Source organism: Natator depressus, chromosome 9 (assembly GCF_965152275.1).
Source record: "Natator depressus isolate rNatDep1 chromosome 9, rNatDep2.hap1, whole genome shotgun sequence".
Classification (NCBI taxonomy): domain Eukaryota; kingdom Metazoa; phylum Chordata; order Testudines; family Cheloniidae; genus Natator; species Natator depressus.
In genome coordinates, this window is record NC_134242.1 from 99,660,416 (window position 1) to 99,674,490 (window position 14,075).

Consider the following 14,075-nt stretch of genomic DNA (forward strand, 5'->3'; position numbering starts at 1 on the left):
TCCCCACCCCCAGGCAGCCAGCTCCCACCCCGGGCACCCTCCCCAGCCCCAGCCAGCCAGCACCCGCCCCAGGCACCCTCCCCACCCCCAGGCAGCTCCCGCCCCGGGCACCCTCCCCAGCCCCAGGCAGCCAGCACCCGCCCCGGGCACCCTCCCCACCCCCCAGCCAGCCAGCACCCGCCCCCGGCACCCTCCCCACTCCCAGGCAGCTCCCGCCCCGGGCACCCTCCCCACCCCCAGGCAGCCAGCTCCCGCCCCGGGCACCCTCCCCACCCCCCAGCCAACACCCGCCCCAGACACCTGCATCAGCACCCAGCCAGCACCCGCCCCGGGCACCCTCCCCAGCCCCCAGCCAGCCAGCACCCACCCCCAGCACCCTCCCCACCCCCAGGCAGCTCCTGCCCCGGGCACCCTCCCCAGCCCCAGCCAGCCAGCACCCGCCCCGGGCACCCTCCCCACCCCCAGGCAGCTCCCGCCCCGGGCACCCTCCCCAGCCCCAGGCAGCCAGCACCCGCCCCGGGCACCCTCCCCACCCCCCAGCCAGCCAGCACCCGCCCCCGGCACCCTCCCCACCCCCAGGCAGCTCCCGCCCCGGGCACCCTCCCCACCCCCAGGCAGCCAGCTCCCGCCCCGGGCACCCTCCCCACCCCCCAGCCAGCACCCACCCCAGACACCTGCATCAGCACCCAGCCAGCACCCGCCCCGGGCACCCTCCCCACCCCCCAGCCAGCCAGCACCCGCCCCCGGCACCCTCCCCACCCCCAGGCAGCTCCCGCCCCGGGCACCCTCCCCACCCCCAGGCAGCCAGCTCCCGCCCCGGGCACCCTCCCCACCCCCCAGCCAGCACCCGCCCCAGACACCTGCATCAGCACCCAGCCAGCACCCGCCCCGGGCACCCTCCCCAGCCCCCAGCCAGCCAGCACCCACCCCCAGCACCCTCCCCACCCCCAGGCAGCTCCTGCCCCGGGCACCCTCCCCAGCCCCCAGCCAGCCAGCACCCACCCCTGGCACCCTCCCCACCCCCAGGCAGCCAGCTCCCGCCCCGGGCACCCTCCCCAGCCAGCACCCGCCCCAGACACCTGCATCAGCACCCAGCCAGCACCCGCCCCAGACACCTGCATCAGCACCCAGCCAGCACCCACCCCCGGCACCCTCCCCAGCCCCCAGCCAGCCAGCACCCACCCCCGGCACCCTCCCCACCCCCAGGCAGCTCCTGTCCCAGGCACCCTCCCCAGCCCCCAGCCAGCCAGCACCCGCCCCGGGCACCCTCCCCAGCCCCAGCCAGCCAGCACCCACCCCCGGCACCCTACCCACCCCCAGGCAGCTCCCGCCCCGGGCACCCTCCCCAGCCCCCAGGCAGCTCCCGCCCTGGGCCCCCTCCCCAGCCCCCAGCCAGCCAGCACCCACCCCTGGCACCCTCCCCACCCCCCAGCCAGCACCCGCCCCAGACACCTGCATCAGCACGCAGCCAGCACCCGCCCCGGGCACCCTCCCCAGCCAGCCAGCACCCACCCCCGGCACCCTCCCTAGCCCCATGCAGCTCCCACCCCAGGCACCCTCCCCAGCCAGCCAGCACCCGCCCCGGGCACCCTCCCCAGGCCCAGGCAGCACCCACCCCGGGCACCCTCCCCAGGCCCAGGCAGCTCCCACCCCGGGCACCCTCCCCAACCCCAGGCAGCTCCCGCCCCGGGCACCCTCCCCAGCCCCCAGCCAGCCAGCTCACACCCGGGCACCCTCCCCAGCACCAGGCAGCTCACGCCCTGGGCACCCTCCCCAGCACCAGGCAGCTCATGCCCCGGGCACCCTCCCCAGCCAGCCAGCACCTGCCCCAGGCACCCTCCCCAGCCCCCAGCCAACATCTGCCCCAGACACCTGCATCAGCACCCAGCCAGCACCTGCCCTGGGCACCCTCCCCCAGTGCCGAGCCAGCCCCCACCCCAGGCATCCTCCCCAGCCCCCAGCCAGCCAGCTCCTGCCACGGGCACCCTCTCCAGCCCCCAGCCAGCCAGCTCCCGCTACGGGCACCCTCCCCAGCCCCCAGCCAGCTCCCATCCCGGGCACCCTCCCCAGCCCTCAGCCAGCCAGTTCCCACCCCGGGCACCCTCCCCACCCCCAGCCAGCACCAGCCCCAGGCACCCTCTCAGCCCCCAGGCAACATCCACCCTGGGCACCCGCATCAGCACCCAGCCAGCACCTGCCCCAGGCAGCCTCCCCAGCCAGCACCCGTTCTGGGCACCCTCCCCCAGTGCCCAGGCAGCCAGCTCCCACCCTGGGCACCCCCAGCACCCAGCCAACATCCACCCCAGGCACCCTCCCTAACACCCAGCCAGCACCCACTCTGGGCACCCTCTCCTAGCACCTACGTGCCCCAAGCACCCTTCACCCCCCCCAGGCACCCTTCTCCAGCACCAATCCAGCCTGCACCCTCTTGCCTTGGGCACCCACACCCAGTTAGCCAGCACTCTCTATCCCACTCCTGCCACCCTCTGTTAGCACCCAGCCAGCCAGCACCCACCCCATCCTAGGCACCCTTCCCCCAACAGCGAGCCAGCCAGCACGCCATCCTGCTCCAAGCACAGTCCCCCAGCACCCAGGTAGCCAGCATTTGTCCCACCCCGGGCAGCCTCCCCTCAGCACCCACCTAGCCAGCACCGCACCCCACCTCACCTTGCCTCATGCACCCTCCCTCAAGCACCCTCCCCCTATCCCTCCCAGAAGGAGAGTTTTGTTTTAAATACTTTAGAGTGTGGAAAGTTACTGAGGGATGGGGCTGCATGGCCCCCCGCTCATGCCTTGAGAGGGTGCCCTGGAAGTGGTGTCCCCACAAGGCCAAAAAAACCTGCCCTTTAAACATAGGGTATTTTCAGTTTGTGTTTAGATTGTAAACTCTCCAAGGTAGGAATTTGTTGCTGCTCTGTGTTGGTACAGTTCCTGGCACAATGGGGCTCCATGCTGGGTTGGTCTCTAGGGACTATTGTAATACAAACAAATAATAACGTGGCCTATTAAGTGCCTTCTCCTGATAGTGACCCTTCAGCCCACAAATGGTCCTGCCCAAAAGCAGCTGATGTTGCTGGTTCTACTTGGGAAGTGGTTTCAGATTAGGGCTTAAACTGGAGTTACTCAGGAATATTTTCTTGTTATTTCTGAATAATTCCCTGTGTGGGCATTGATACTATGGACAAATAGTGTCCACACAGTTATTCCAAATAGCTGTTGTGCTCTAAATTCAAACCCTACCTTAATCCGAATTTCAAGTGTAGACAAACTATTAAGGAAGTACAAAGCATTCAGCACCCTTTGGATCTTGCTGGCAGGGAACAAAGATGCTTTAAAATTGAGTTGTTTCAGATCATGTTACCTCCTTTAACATCCAGTGTAGACAATAGTTTAACAAAATTAAAATTGTTTCCTTGTGGCCAGCTAGTACTATGGGACCAGATAATACCATTTTAACGTGCTGTTTTGTGATGCATCTGACGCCAAGGGGTGTTTCAAATCTCTTTAGCTAATTTGAGTTTACTGACTCAGTTTCCACAAGCACCTCTTTTCATCACCTAGACAAAACCTGTGTCACAGACTCCTTCTTCCCTAGTTCATCTGTTAGGGACCTTGATGGTCTGATGAAAGATAAATTAAAAACAGATGGATGCTTCCTTATAAATCCCAAATACCACCGTGTTCCCACTCCCCCCCCCCCCCAAAAAATTAGCAGTAAACTGCAGAGCATAATTACTATGGACTTGTTTGTTGCTGAGTTTCCTCTCTATCCCTTGCTAGGTCTCCCTTTAAAGCACAATCTCTGGCCCCAGTGAATAAGATCCAGATCCAAATCTTAGCATCCCGAAGTGATTGCTAGTGCAAGTCAGATTCTTCAGTGGATGTTTCTCTCGCTATACAAGAGAACAGGTCAATCATGGGAATGTCCATCGCCCACTCTCTGAATGCAGAATGTCCTGCCAAACTATCTTCCTCTGCTTTCAATGCCTTATGGAGAACCAAACCAGAAAGGGATAGAAAATCTGCTGAAAGAACAATCTACCCTTTTAAATCAGGCTAATGTGATACTAGATGAATAGTACGTTTGTTTCTGCAATTTTATATAACAATTGTTCTGAAATCATCTCTGCCATAGGGTACATAATAAAGGTCACGTAAATCATTAAACAAAGTTTGCACAACTGCAAAGTGTTACAAGCTCCTGAGACAGTGTCTCATTGTCCCCAATGTACAGTACACAGTTCAAGTGGGGGCATTTTCCACATACAATGCACTATCTGACATCCCTGGAAATAGATATGAAATTCTTGGTGATATGGAAGGAACGTGAGGGAGCCAAAGTACCAGTAACAAGAGATAGCTATGAGTCACAGGTCCTAATATATATATGTGGAGGGGCCTTAAAAACAGGAGTACATTGAAATGCTAGAATGCTGAAGCTTAAAGGTGATGGAAGCGGAGAAGACTCAGTCAGAATGTGGTCCAGGGGATAGGGCACTGAACTGATACTCGGACAAGCTGGCCCTGCTAACCTGCCCCGTGACCTTGGGCAAGTCCCTTCACCTCTCTGTGGTTCTTTCTCTTCCCACATGTTGTCTTAAATAGTTAGGACCTGATCCTGCAAACACTGAGGAGCATGCCTACCTTTATAGTGCCATTTAAGTCAATGGCACTGAAGTTAAGCATGCAGGCAAGTGTTGATGGAATCAGGAGCTTAGATTATAAACTATTCAGGGCAAAGAGTGTCTCTTACTCTGTGTACAGCCCCTAGCACTACCATAATAGAAATAACCTTTTCAAGACATGGGAAAGCAGACTGAATTGCTGGGCTCACATTCAAACTGGAAATGTGAGAGCAATAATTTAGGGAATTTTACATTTATAATACTGAAAGAATAGAATGGTGTTCCGGTAGGAACATCTGAACAACCATTGCACTGTCTTGTAGTGACACCATGCAATAACTATGTGATTATGATTAAGGCATTTTACTGTTTCTGTTCCCACATTAGATTAATCTGATTTTTAAAGACCCATTAGACTTTTTCTTATTTTCCCCCCTTGTGTCATGACAGGGGAAAGTGAAGGGTGGTTGACTTCCTTACCTGTATTTTCATACTGTAACGGGCTTGGATTTCTTTTAAGTGTAACTTTGAATCTCCTGGGTTTATAATATAATGCTTTTGAGATAACTGCAACATGCCTGTAGTGTAGTTAACCTTAAATTGCTGATATGTACTGTGAGTCTTAACTCCATTTGAACATCTTTTGTCTAGGAATTTCTATGGCTTGTTTCGATTTTTAATTGAAAATGTCGTACATGAACGGTAAACAAGAATCCCAAAGAGAATGTTACTGACCCAGTTGGGAAGATTAAGGCAGGGTGCATCTGCAGCATGTGACCTGGCTGCAAGAGGGTGCATGGCAGTGGCATGCACATTTTAGTTACCATGTGACGTTTCTAAGGAGAGATGACGTGTCAACCTTCCATATTTTTAAATTTAACTTTTATAGCCATGTTAACCTGTACACACAGTGTCCTTTCCCCACTCTGGAGCAGCACAAAGCAGCCTGAGCTTACTGGCCAAATAAACTAGATTTACAGTTGCTTTGTATCACCAAAGTAGCACTGAGCAGCTGTACTGTATGCTCCAAATTCCCCCAGCCACCTGAATCTCTCTGCATTCCTCTGCACACCTCTTCCAAATCCCTCCTCCATTCTGCACCCCATATTTCCCTGTGTTTAAGCCAAAGTTGCTTTTTTTAAAATTTGCCTTGAGGGTTACTGAATCTTTGGGGTGCACTCAGTTCATGTTTTTGAGCTTTTTTCTGCAACAAAACGTGAATGGAATGCACATTTTTAAACCAATCTCTTGATAATTGTTTGAGGCCTGACTCATTTTTGAATGCTTGGGGTTTGTAATACTGAACTCTATTTGCCTTTTACTATAGTGTTAAATTTTACTGGTTTGTGAGGAGTCCCAGGTTGTCCTTTTAAGGGCAAGCCTGGGTCTGCACATCCCTGTTCCAAGTGCCATCCCTTTGAAGACAGCCATTGTGGGATTTGTAATTCCTCAGGGAGCTAGTTATGGCAGAATGGAAGCAGGGCCTGCTGGGAAGAGGGAGGGGGCTATGTAAATCAAGCCTTTTGCAGTAGGAAAGAAGCCAGTCGAGGGAAGGAGGAGTTTCATGGGGAGCGTGGATGAGGAAAGATTTGGTGTGTCTCTCTCCAGTGAAGGACAGCTGGAAGCAGCAGCAGCTTGCTGGGCAGACTCTGCAGAGAGGGAAGGGCTGGCAGTCATGCCTGCCATGGCCAGAGTGTTGGAGCTGGGGAAGAAACCTAAGACAGGCTGTACTCAGAATAGTGGCATGGGAGGAGACTAAGAGCTGCCAGTAAAACAAGGAACACGAGGTGGGGAGGAAGGTGCTTGATGAGACTTTTGTGGGCCTTGCACTGGGGAGGGGCAGGTGAGGTCTGTGCAGAGTGGTCATTGTTTCTGGACCAGGGGAACACACGTGAAGGAAAATCCCCAGGGAAACAAAGGGTTGATTGGAACTGGAGGCCTGGAGCGGGCATCTGCCCGGGGCTAGTTCTAGGGGTGAGTGAAGCAGGGCAGTCGCCCTAGGTACCAACTTCCAGGGGGCACTGGGCTGCTGTGCCACTCAGCTTTTTCTACTGTGCTCAGCCAGCCATTCTGGCTACGCTGATGATTGGCTGGCCTTCTTTCTTGGCTGGCATTTTTTAGGGAGGGGAGGTTGGCTGGTGGTGGTGGCTGCCAAAAAAGTTTTCTGCCTTGGCCCACAAAACAGCTAAGGTCCGTCCCTCCTGCACCTGCCCTTATTTAGGGCTCCCAACAAGGGTGGGAGGAAGCTGCTCTTCTTCCCTGCATCTAGTAGGCCAGACTAGGGTGGACCCAGTGGGAAAGCACTGTAGCCCGCAAAGGACTACGGAGGCCTGCACTTACGGATGAATGAGTTAGTAGCCTGCGGAGCTGAGGCTTTAAGAACATCAAATATGGTAAGACATACTGTAAAATCGCAACCGTTGGAAAAGCTATACTAGTGCTCATCCAGTTAGGAGGGATGCACGCCCCTCATGTGCACACTTGTGTCTGTCATCTGTCTCGTCAGGTTCTCTATAGCTGGCTCCTCAGCGGCTTGCACTGGGATAGATTCTTCTGTCTTCGGTTTTCCTCTGTAGATCCCTAGAGGAACCCAGCATAAGAACAGGGTGCCTTCTGGGAAGTTAGGGGATCTCTGGGCCAACTCTGATATTTGGTGTTTTTCTTAAAGCTCCAGCTCCTGGAGCCATGTCTTACAAGAAAATCTCAACACCCCCCCCCCCAATTTTTATTAAATGAAAGTTCCTGGCCTTCATAATTTTGGAGAAAAGCCTGAAAACACACATCCGAAAGTCTCAAGAACCAGAAGGCAAATAAAATTAATCCAAAATGTATTGTCTTAACAATCATGAGATTTTTTTAAATCATCTCATGATTTTTGGGAGGGGTTCATGAATCATGAATGATTGGGGTTCACCATATTTCCACTACATTATTTCTGTTTTACCCCAATCTCTTGGGTGAGAAGACCACAACGGGGGTTGCACAGATTAAATGATTTTGGCCCCAATAACTTCCCTAACCTATAAATTAGTGTGATATTGTTTTATGGCACTCCCACTCCTCTATAGGAATTCTATATATCCCATTAACCTTTTAGGATCATAAGTCTGTGTGAGTTCCATATGAAAAAGAGCTGCAGGAGCAGGCCCTCCAGAGAATTTTGTGTTAAAGACATAGTACATAGATGGTAGTAACTCATGGCTAACCACCCCCCTAAATCCTGCCACATGGCTTTTCAATGATTCTGCACTTAAGCAACACCATCAAGCTTTCCCCAAAATTCAATCTGAATACAATTTATAGATGTAAATTATTTAAAAATTCCATAAAAATCAAATCATACTAGTTTTTTAACCATGTCTCAATTCTGGTTTTTTTACATCATAATGCTCGTAAGTGCTGTCCCTAAAAAACCCAACCTATGGGGCACACAGTGGAATTTTAAATTTACCGACTTTATTGGATTATTAGAAACATCAATGAAATAAACATAACTGTCCTGCGCTCCTATCCCTCCCCCCCCCCAATTACTTTGTTACACCACTCTTACCTCATTGTAACTCCATTGACAATTGAGTTAACTCCAAATTTACTCTAGTGTGAGAGGAGAAAATTGGCCCTGCTCTCCATAGTGATCATTAATGATACAGATCAGATCTAATTTTTACCACATTAATGCTATTTCTGAAGGTAACTGTTTGCTTCAGTCATCTGAAATCCAGGTTGGGGGGAGATCATTAAGATGCTGATTGAAGGAGAATAACTTGTGAAGAACTCTCCAGGGAGATCCTGGAGATCTTACAGGATTCTGTTCAATTTGCATAGAAAAGGCATCAATACAGACTTAAAAACCTGTGATCTTAACAGAGAGCCACCTGGGATGAGATGGTGGTGGGGGAACTGTATTTTATTTTGCTTAATTTTTCTAGTGCTAAAGATACTAAACAAAATCTAGGTTAACTATTTTAGGGTTAGTATGGCCATGAAATCAATTGGCAGATGTGATAGCTTGTATCATTCCAACTCCACTGACAAGATAAATTATTGATCCCTTTTGGCATTAGGCATTTAAATGGTTGCCCTAAGAAGATTTTTGTTCTTTTTAAACCTTGAAAGCATAAGTTAAATAAATGAATGAATGAAATCTAGACATAATGAATTTTTATCCAAAGGCATTTTCGTTCTTCTTCTAACAAAGCCTTGGAAGTTTTTACAGTGTATCAAGAGGGTTTAATAATGCATTTGTGATTTTCTGTGAAATCATAACAATTGCCTTTTTAAAACATTTGAAAAAGTAATAGACATGTGAGATTTCCAATGGCGTTTCCTTTCATCACATTAACAGTGAAACAGTGCCACTTTATCTCAAAGGTTTAAAGGTGAGAGTTAGAAATACTTTGAATCACAGAGATTAATTTAAAAGACAGCATGTATAGCAATATTTGCTGATTTGAAATGGCAAAACTAGTTGTATGGAACTACAGTGCAAATAAGGTTTTTATATATTTTTTAAATTTTACATATCCATATGATATTGGGATTTAGGAAGAAACAAAATTTAATATGCCTAGATCTTAGGGCAGTGATATCACCGTCCCTACCCTCTGTTTGTCAGAGGGTGGAGATGGATGGCCGTTCTTATGTGCTTCATAGATGGGTGACTGAGATAAATAAGCCCAGATATTAGGGTTATAACCCTTCCAAGCCAAGTCTGTGACCTCAAAATAACTTCGCAAATATTCCATTTTCCCTGCTTTATTTAAGACTGTCTAAGCACCACAGTTAATTCCATTCCACATAATTTCAGAGGTTAACAATTTAAGAGGGAGTTTCACATGCTGAAGGTTGATAAGAGGGCCAAGATCTACTCTGTAATAAGATTGCAACCCCAAAGAACTAAATTGGGTTGCATGAGTGTAACAGACAAATTTGTCTCTATCATTTTAAAATAACAGTTAGCCAAGTTACTGAATGTTTGTAAAGTGTAATTGTAAAACATCTGGTCACCAGGACCAGAAGGTATTCTCCCAAGAGTTCTGAAGGAACTCAAATGTGAAATTGCAGAACTACTAACTGTGGTTTGTAACCTATCACTCTTTGGGGTAAGGACTGTCTTTGTTCTGCGTTTGTACAGCACCCAGCACAATGGGGTCTTGGTCCATGACTAGGATCCTAAGCGTTACAGTAATACAAATATATAATATGTTCTTTTTTCTGTCTGAGTAGTACAAGATTGATTTATTTATTGCCTGCTATCTGTGGAAGTGAAAGATTGCTCTTGGATTTTGCTGTCTCTGGCATAAACCAAATTTGGCATTTCTGAACCACATAGCATTCCATATGCTGAATATACCTGGATAGAGGCGTCCATGGAATAAGTCAACACCAAGGTAGCGGGTTAATACTATGATAGGCAGTTGTTTAGGAAGTAGTTTTCATTAACTTGGCCTGTCCTAGCATATGGCTAGACTGGAAGTGAAGGTGTGATTGAAGCATGAGTAGGCATATCCATTCTAGCTGTAATCTACTTAGCACTGGTGACAACAGTAGTGTAGACAGGGAGGCACAGGCTAGCAACTCAGCTATGTACCCTGACTCCCCGGCCATCTCGTACTTCAGGTCGGAGGCTAGCCCGTGCACCTTGTCGACACTACGATCGTTGTCTGTGCTAGCTAGATTAAAGCTAGTAGAGGTATGCCAACCCACACTACAATTACACCTCTGCTTGTAATATAGACATAACCTTTAACGTGACTGCACTTTCAGAAGTGGCTTCCCTGGGACTAAAGTAAGGTTTTAATGGAAGACCACATTCTTAATTCTATCAAGAAACAGGATGGGGGAATGCACTTTGACACAAAATAGCACGCAAGTTATTTAAAGTCAGAAGAGCAAACTCCCTTAAGACAGCATTTTAGGAAGACTGAATGCAGTGCACACCTTCATACCAGCTTTGCCATCTGTAAAGAATTTCTAGCTTTTTACGTATTTCTAGCATGCACGCTTGCCAATAAAATACATTAAGCTCATGAACTTCATCTTTTTCATGAACTTTCATCTTCAGCAAAATGTACTTTCTGTAGTTCGCTGAAGCATTGCCAGTTGTACAATTAAACAGATGCTCCAAATGGAGGATATATCAGGGAATTTTCTCTTTAACGGCTCTTTTATTTTATTGTATTCTGTACAATAATAAAATAGCATTTATTTATTTACTTATGAAAAGATGTTCACTGAAGCAGCCAGAAGGAAATTATTTTTGTTTCTTTTCTATTAATAAATCAGATGTCACAGAATAAGCTTTGTCCATGTCTTTCAAAATATTCTTTAGTACTGACAGGGGTGCGATTGTCTTTTGTTCTGTCTAGAAAAATGTGGCTTGCTTCACTGCCAGAATGGGCCAATGTGTTGAGACTTTAATAGGATCTGTCCTTATTTATACCAAGTTTGAATTTGATTATTTGTGTGTGCATAGGAAGAAAGTGGGGTTAACTGACAAAAGAACCACCTAAAATCTGTTTCTGTTGGCCTCTCTATCTCTGCACACATTTACATGTGTGTCCAGATGAAATCAGGCAACATCAAGTAGTGGCAGACCCTCAGCTGGTTCTTCAGACTAGAGAGGATGAATAGAAAGACAGTCAACCAGCTAACAAATGGGAACCTGACACAGAGAATCATAGAATATCAGGGTTGGAACGGACCTCAGGAGGTCATCTAGTCCAACTCCCTACTCAAAGCAGGACCAATCCCCAACTAAATCATCTCAGCCAGTGCTTTGTCAAGCCTGACCTTAAAAACTTCTAAGAAAGGATTCCAGTGCTTCACCACCCTCCCAGTGAAAAAGCTTTTCCTAATATCCAACCTAAACCTCCCCCACTGCAACTTGAGACCATTGCTCCTTGTTCTGTCATCTGCTACCACTGAGAACTCTTTGGAACCCCCTTTCAGGTAGTTGAAAGCAGCTATCAAATCCCCCCTCACTCTTCTCTTCCGCAGACTAAACAATCCCAGTTCTCTCAGCCTCTCCTCATAAGTCATGTGTTCCAGCCTCCTAATAATTTTTGTTGCCCTCCTGTCATAAATATAAAGGGAAGGGTAAACCCCTTTAAAATCCCTCCTGGCCAGAGGAAATCTCCTCTCACCTGTAAAGGGTTAAGAAGCTAAAGGTAACCTCGCTGGCACCTGACCAAAATGACCAATGAGGAGACAAGATACTTTCAAAAGCTGGGAGGAGGGAGAGAAACAAAGGGTATGTGTGTCTGTCTATATTCTGTCTTTGCCGGGGATAGACCAGGAATGAAGCCTTAGAACTTTTAGTAAGTAATCTAGCTAGATCCGTGTTAGATTATGATTTCTTTAAATGGCTGAGAAAAGAATTGTGCTGAATAGAATAACTATTTCTGTCTGTGTATCTTTTTTGTAACTTAAGGTTTTTGCCTAGAGGGGTTCTCTATGTTTTGAATCTAATTACCCTGTAAGGTATCTACCATCCTGACTTTACAGGGGGGATTTTTTTTTATTTCTATTTGCTTCTATTTCTATTAAAAGTCTTTTTGTAAGAAAACTGAATGCTTTTTCATTGTTCTCAGATCCAAGGGTTTGGGTCTGTGGTCACCTATGCAAATTGGTGAGGCTTTTTATCCAACATTTCCCTGGAAAGGGGGGGTGCAAGTGTTGGGAGGATTGTTCATCGTTCTTAAGATCCAAGGGTCTGGGTCTGTAGTCACCTAGGCAAATTGGTGAGGCTTTTTACCAAACCTTGTCCAGGAAGTGGGGTGCAAGGTTTTGGGAAGTATTTTTGGGGGAAAGACGTGTCCAAACAGCCCTTCCCCAGTAACCAGTATTTGTTTGGTGGCGGTAGCGGCCAATCCAAGGACAAAAGGGTGGAATATTTTGTACCTTGGGGAAGTTTTGACCTAAGCTGGTAAAGATAAGCTTAGGAGGTTTTTCATGCAGGTCCCCACATCTGTACCCTAGAGTTCAGAGTGGGGGAGGAACCTTGACACCTCCGCTGGACGCTTTCCAATTTTTCCACATCCTTCTTGTAGTGTGGTGAAACTGGTAGCTAAATACTGAAGGCATACCTGTTAGTGTTATTCAATATGCATGTGAAAAGTGATGTTATGCATAAAAAAGCCTCACAGGAACATCAGTAAAGTCTGAATGTTGAATAGTTCCTGCACTGTTAAAAGCCCTCTTGGATTAATGTGTTTAAAGACATATCAGTAATGGCCTTTCTTTAAAGAGCAGGCCTTCAGCTTCCGTGGTGTGTTTTCAACTGTTGCTCAAGCCTCCGCTTTCTCTTTCCTATGCAAAGCTTCCAAACCCTTGTCTGTACTTGGAAACTGTATGGCTTCAACTTTCACTAATGCAATCACGTTGCTGCAAGTGGCAAAAGTGCGGTGCCTCCACACACAGTATTCTCTGCAACCACTGCTTGATCTTGGATAGTTGCACCTATCTCATGATGCCTGGCAGAGCTCCAAAGAGCCTCTCTGGAGCAGGTGCGTAGTACCAGTGATGTATAAAGCACATTTGGCAGCCTGCTGCAAATCGTTCTGTCTTGCCACAGTGTCTGTGCATACTTCATGAAGGGCAGGGGCTACTTTCTATGACCTGACACTCGCTCATGTTGCAAATGCCTTGGAGATTCATCAACCCCCACACATATCAAACCACTGCTGAATCAACTGTGGGCCTAGCAGCTTGGGGTGTACTAAGAACAACATTCACCAACGTGCTTGAAGAGATAAGGAGCTTTATTACTATTGTCTTTCTCTATATCACTTCCATAATTAGTTTGGTTTCTATGTTTGAAATTTGAACTACAAGTTTCCTTCTCGTCTTCTGTGAAGATACTTGGGTGGGAATGATCTTGTCTGGTTCTAGAGCAGGAGTGGGCAAACTTTTTGGCCTGAGGGCCACATCGGGGTGCAAAATTGCATGGAGGGCCGGGTAGGGAAAGCTGTGCCCCCCAAACAGCCTGGTCCCTGCCCCCTATCCACTGCCACCCACTTCCCGCCCCCTGACTGCCCCCCTCAGAACCTCTGACCCATCCAACCCCCCCTGCTCCTTGTCCCCTGACCACTCCCTCCTGGCACCCCCGTCCCTAACCGCCCCCCCCCAGGACCCCACCCCCATCTAACCCCCCCTGCTCCCTGTCCCCTGACTGCCCCACCCCCCTATCCACACCCCCGCTCCCTGACAGGCCCCCCGGGACCCCACCCCCTATCCAACACCCCCAGTTCCCTGACCCATGACCGCCCCCCCTAGAAACTCTGCCCCATCCAACCACCCCCGCTCCCTGTCCCCTGTGTGCCCCCTGGGACCCTCCCCGCCGCCACCACCCCCTTACCATGCCACTCAGAGTGGCAGGAGCTCGCAGCCCTGTTACCCAGACGGAGCCAGCCGCATTGCCCGTGCAGCGGCGTAACTACAGGGGAGGGG